This window comes from Trichechus manatus, unplaced genomic scaffold (assembly GCF_000243295.1).
Source record: "Trichechus manatus latirostris isolate Lorelei unplaced genomic scaffold, TriManLat1.0 scaffold00027, whole genome shotgun sequence".
NCBI classification, from domain to species: Eukaryota; Metazoa; Chordata; class Mammalia; order Sirenia; family Trichechidae; genus Trichechus; species Trichechus manatus.
The window spans coordinates 19,647,625-19,653,687 of record NW_004443963.1 but is presented as its reverse complement, the minus strand read 5'-3'; the positions used below and the strand labels follow the sequence as shown (position 1 = coordinate 19,653,687).

Below are 6,063 nucleotides of genomic sequence, written 5' to 3'. Positions count from 1 at the left end.
GTAAGAATATATCAATGTCACTGAATTGTACATGTAGAAACTTTCAAAATGGTGTAACTTTGGCTATGTATTTTTTCACCAAAAAAAGTCCTCAAGGTCGAAAAGGGAGAGTGTTGACACGTCATGGGGTTCTTAACCAATGTCATAAAACAATATGTGTACTGATGTTTAATGAGAAACTATTTGTTCTGTAAACCTTCATCTAAAGTACAATTTAAAAAAAAAACAGCAAAATGTTCCGTGTTTCATGGACAGTGGTGAGCGTGGAACACTTGGAGACTGTCTCCTGGGGGAAGTCATGGTGTCAAAAGGCGAGGGAGTTATGGCTTGTCACTTTGTACATACTTCCATGGTTTGATTCACATCCCTCCCTCCACCCACTCTTCCTCTGGGCTGGAACCTTCTATCCACCCTTCCAGCCCCCTACCTCTGCATAGATTAATTGGCCTAAAGCTTTAAACACTTGCTTGGCATAGTATTCAAATAAGCAGTTTGTCCTGCATGGTAGTTTTTGTAAATAGATCATTGCTACAACTTGGCCAATGAGTTAAACTCATCACGCAGCTCAAGACTGAAGCCAGTTCTGCCAAGTACCCCATGGCCCTAAGAAACTGTGCAAGGCCAAAGCCCTGAGTCTCATCCCCACCCTACCTCCCCACAGAGGCCATCCTACACTGTGTTTAACTGAAACTGCTTGGCTTTCTTCTCCTTTAAAGGATGACGACTCCAGACAGACAGTGAGGTTATAGCTCCAGTGTGGTTTGGCAGTTATGTAATGATGCAATTTGACAGCTATGTAATGATGTAATCAACTCCATGATGCAATCTGCTATAAGCAGCCAATCAATTGAAAAGGAGTTTTATTGGGGGTGTGACCTGACTCCAGCATATAAATGGATATTCTGGAAAGGCTGTCAGTCTGGATCCTGCATCTGGCTCATCATCATCTGACCTCCAGATCTTAGGATTTGAGCTAGGAGCTTACCTGATGATCTTGGGATTCATCCGCCTAGCACCCCTGCAGCCAGTGGCCTACCATCTGGCCTGCTGATCTTGGGTTCATCAGCCCCTGCAGGTACATGAGTCAGGAGAAGCCTCCAGCCTGATGCCTGACCCATGGACTTGGGACTTGCCGGCCTCTACAACTACGTGAGTCATTTCTTTGAGCTAAATCTCTTTCTCTCTCTCTGTCTATGTACATATATATATATATATATATATATATATATGTTAAAAAGCAAAGATGTCACTTTGAAGACTAAGGTGTGCCTGACCCAATCCATGGTGTTTTCAGTCTCCTCATATGCATGGGAAAGCTGGACAATGAAGAAAGAAGACCTGAAGAAGAATTGATGCCTTTGAATTATGGTGTTGGTGAAGAATATTGAATATACTGTGGACTGCCAAAAAAACAAATCTGTCTTGGAAGAAGTACAACCAGAAAGCTCCTTAGAAGCAAGGATGGCGAAACTTCGTCTCACGTACTTTGGACATGTTATCAGGAGGGCTCAGTCCCTGGAGAAGGACATCATGCATGGTAAAGTAGAGGGTCAGCAAAAAAGAGGAAGACCCTCAACGAGAGAGACTGACACAGTGGCTGCAACAATGGGCTCAAGCATAACAACGATAATGAAAATGACGCAGGACCGGGCAGTGTTTCGTTCTGTTGTACGTAGGGTCACTATGAGTCGGAACAAACTTGATGGCACCTAACAACAGCATATCTATAACTATATCTATGTATACACATACGCTTAACTGGTTTTGCTTCTCTAGAGAAGGGGTCCCCCACATGTCTGTCAGTTTGTTGTACTGTGTGTGCTTGCCTGTTGCTGTGATGCTGGAAGCTATGCTACCAATATTCAGACACCAGCAGGGTCATCCATGGCAGAGAGATTTCAGCTCAGCTTCCAAACTAAGACACACTAGGAAGAAGGACTCAGCAGTCTACATCTGATAAGAATTAAACAGTGAAAACCTTATGAATAGCAGTGGAACATTGTCTGATATAGTGCCTGTATATAGGCCCCCCAGGTTGGAAGGCACTCAAAAGACGACTGGGAAAAAGCTGCCTCCTCAAAGTAGAGTCGACCTTAATGATGTGGATAGAGTCAAGCTTTCGGGACCTTAACTTGCTGCTGTGGCACGACTCAAAATGAGAAGAAACAGCTGAAAATGTCCATTAATAATTGGGATATGGAATGTACGAAGTATGAATCTAGGAAAATTGGAAATTGTCAAAAATGAAATGGACTGCATAAGCATCAGTATCCTAGGCATTAGTGAACTGAAATGGACTAGTATTGGCCATTTTGAATTGGACAATCATATGGTCTACTATGCTGGGAATGACAACTTGAGGAGGAATGGTGTTGCATTCATCATCAAAAAGAACATTTCAAGATCTATCCTGAAGTACAACGCTGTCAGTGATAGGATAATCTCCATACGCCTACAAGAAAGACCAGTTAGTACGACTGTTGTTCAAATTTATGCCCCAACCACTAAGGCCAAAGATGAAGAAATTGAAGATTTTTACTAGCTTCTGCAGTCTGAAATTGATCAAACATGCAATCAAGATGCATTGATAATTACCAGTGATTGGAATGTGAAAGTTGCAAACAAAGAAGGATCGGCAGTTCGAAAAGATGGCCTTGGTGATAGAAGCAATGCCGGAGATCGCATGATAGAATTTTGCAAGACCAATGACTTCATTGCAAATACCTTTTTCACCAACATAAACGGCGACTATACACATGGACCTTGGCAGACGGAATACACAGGAATAAAATCGACTACATCTGTGGAAAAGAGTCGATGGAAAAACTCAATATCATCAGTCAGAACAAGGCCAGGGTCCAGCTTCAGAACAGAGCATCAATTGCTTGTATGCAAATTCAAGTTGAAACTGAAGAAAATTAGGACAAGTCCACAAGAGCCCAAGGACGACCTTGAATATATCCCACCTGAATTTAGAGACCATCTCAAGAGTAGATTTGACGCGTTGAACACTAATGACTGAAGATCAGACAAGTTGTGGACTGACATCAAGGACATCATACATGAAGAAAGCAAGAGGTCATTAAAAAGACAGGAAAGAAAGAAAAGACGAAAATAGATGTCAGAAGAGACTCTGAAACTTGCTCTTGAACGTTGAGTAGCTAAAGCAAAAGGAAGAAATGATGAAGTGAAAGAACTGAACAGAAGATTTCAAAGGGTGACTCAAGAAGACAAAGTAAAGTATTATAATGACATATGCAAAGAGCTGGAGATAGAAAACCAAAAGGGAAGAACACGCTCGGCATTTCTCAAGCTGAAAGAACTGAAGAAAAAATTCAAGCCTCAAGTTACAGAAGTGAAGGATTCTATGGGGGAAATATTAAATGACACAGGAAGCATCAAAAGAAGATGGAAGGAATACATAGAGTCAGTATACCAAAAAGAATCGGATGAAGTTCAACTATTTCAAAAGGTAGCATATGATCAGGAACCAATGGTACTGAAGTAAGAAGTCCAAGCTGCACTGAAGGCATTGGCAAAAACAAGACTCCAGAATTGACGGAATATCAACTGAGATGTTTCAACAAACAGCTGCAGCATTGCAAGTGCTCACTCATCTATGCCAGGAAATCTGGAAGACAGCTTCCTGGCCAACCGACTGGAGGAGTCCATATTTATGCCTATTCCCAAGAAAGGTGATTTAACCCAATGCGGAAATTATCGAACAACATCATTAATATCACATTGTCTTAGTCATCTAGTGCTGCTATAACAGAAATACCACAAGTGGATGGTTTTAACAAAGAGAAGTTTATTTCCTTACAGTAAAGTAGGCTAAAAGTCCAAATTCAGGGTGTCAGCTCCAGGGCAAGGCTTTCTCTCTCTCTCGGCCTTCTCATCAGTGTTCCCCCGGACTAGGAGCTTCTCGGTGCAGGGACCCCGGTCCAAAGGACGCACTCTGCTCCCGGCACTGCTTTCTTGATGGTATGAGGTCCCCAATTGTCTGCTTGCTTCCCTTTCCTTTTATCTCTTACAAGAGATAAAAGTTGGTGCAGGCCACACCCCGGGAAAACTCCCTTTACATAGGATCAGGGATGTGACCTGAGTAAGAGTAGTGTTACAATTCCACTCTAACCCTCTTTAACATAAAATTACAATCACAAAATGGAGGACAACCACACAATTCTGGGAATCATGGCCTAGCCAAATTGTTACACACATTTTTTGGCGGACACAGTTCAATCCATGACACACATGCAAGTAAAATTTTGCTGAAGATCATTCAAAAGCAGCTGTAGCAGTATATCAACAAGGAAATGCCAGAAATTCAAGCTGGATTAAGAAGAGGATGTGGAACCAGGGATACCATAGCTGATGTCAGATGGATCCTGGCTGAAAGCAGAGAATACCAGAAAGATGTTTACCTACATTTTACTGACTATGCAAAGGCATTCAACTGTGTGGATCCTAACAAATTATGGATAATATTGGGAAGAATGGGAATTCCAGAACACGTAATTGTGCTCATGTGGAACCTGTACATAGACCAAGAGGCAGTCATTCGAACAGAACAAGGGGATACTACGTGGTTTAAAGTCAGGAAAAGTGTACGTCAGAGTTGTATCCTTGCACCATACCTGTTCAGTCTGTACGCTGAGCAAATAATCCGAGAAGCTGGACTATATGAAGAAGAATGGGCCATCAGGATTGGAGGAAGATTCATTAACAACTTCTGATATGCAGATGACACAGCCTTAGTTGCTGAAACTGAAGAGGACTCGAAGCACTTACTGATGAAGATTAAAGACCTCGGCCTTCAGTATGGATTATGCTTCAACATAAAGAAAACAAAAGCCTCACAATTGGACCAATAAGCAACATCATGATGAATGGAGAAAAGATTGAAGTTGTCAAGGATTTCATTTTACTTGGATCCACAATCAACACCCGTGGAAGCAGCAGTCAAGAAATCAAAAGACGCATTGCATTGGGCAAATCTGCTTCAAAAGACCTCTTTAAAGGGTTGAAAAGCAAAGATGTCACCTTGAAGACTAACGTGTGCCTGACTCAAGTCATGGTATTCTGCATCGTCTCATGTGCATGTAAAAGCTGGACAATGAATAAAGAAGACTGAAGAAAAACTGAAACCTTTGAATTGTGGTGTTGGCAAAGAATATTGACTATAACATGGACTCCCAAAAAAACGAACAAATCTGTCTTGGAAGACGTATGACCAGAATTCTCCTTAGAAGCAAGGATGGCGAGACTATATCTCACGTCCTTTGGACATGTTGTCAGGAGGGATCAGTCCCTGGAGAAGTACATCATGTTTGGTAAAGTAGAGGGTCAACGAAAAAGAGGAAGACCCTCAACAAGATGGACTGACACAGTGGCTGCAATAATGGGCTCAAGCATAACAACGATAATGAAAATGACGCAGGACTGGGCAGTGTTTTTCGTTCCGTGGTATATAGGGTCACTGTAAGTCGGAACCAACTTGACGGCACCTAACAACAACAGAGAAAGGAGGGCAGAGGAATGTCAGGGGCACACACACAAGGCACAATAAGTAGCAAAGCCTACTATCTCCACCCATTTCTGTAGGACATTTAAGCTGTGGGTTTAAGGGTTGAGGCCTGAGTCGCAAACTCCCTGGGCAACTTCACACCCCAGGTAACCTACCTGGACCACTAGCCGTTGTGCTGCTCACAGTTAAAAGGGCCAACCTCAGGGGATTGGTGGCTCCAGTTATTTTGGAGCATGTGCTCTGACGTTGCACCTTAACCCCCAGCACCACAACGGGGACTTCCATCTTCTTTTGATGCTTCCTGCCATAATTCAATATTTTGTCCATAGAATCTTTCAATTCAGATTGAAAAAGAGGAAGACCCTCAACAAGATGAGTTGACACAGTGGCTGCCACAATGGGCTCAAGCATAACAACGATTGTGAGGATGGCGCAGGACTAGGCAGTGTTTCATTCTGTTGTACATTAGGTCGCTATGAGTTGGAACCAGCTTGAGAGCACCTAACAACAACAACGAATAATGATGGATTAGAATG

General features: G+C 42.5%; 1 non-coding gene across 1 annotated transcript; it reads right to left on the bottom strand.

The window, feature by feature from the left end:
• Positions 1-5,697: 5,697 nt before the first annotated feature.
• LOC111820135 (small nucleolar RNA SNORA76) lies at positions 5,698-5,802 on the bottom strand. The gene has a single exon (XR_002823680.1). It is a non-coding gene; the product is annotated as a small nucleolar RNA SNORA76 (small nucleolar RNA).
• Between the last annotated feature and the right edge of the window lie 261 nt (positions 5,803-6,063).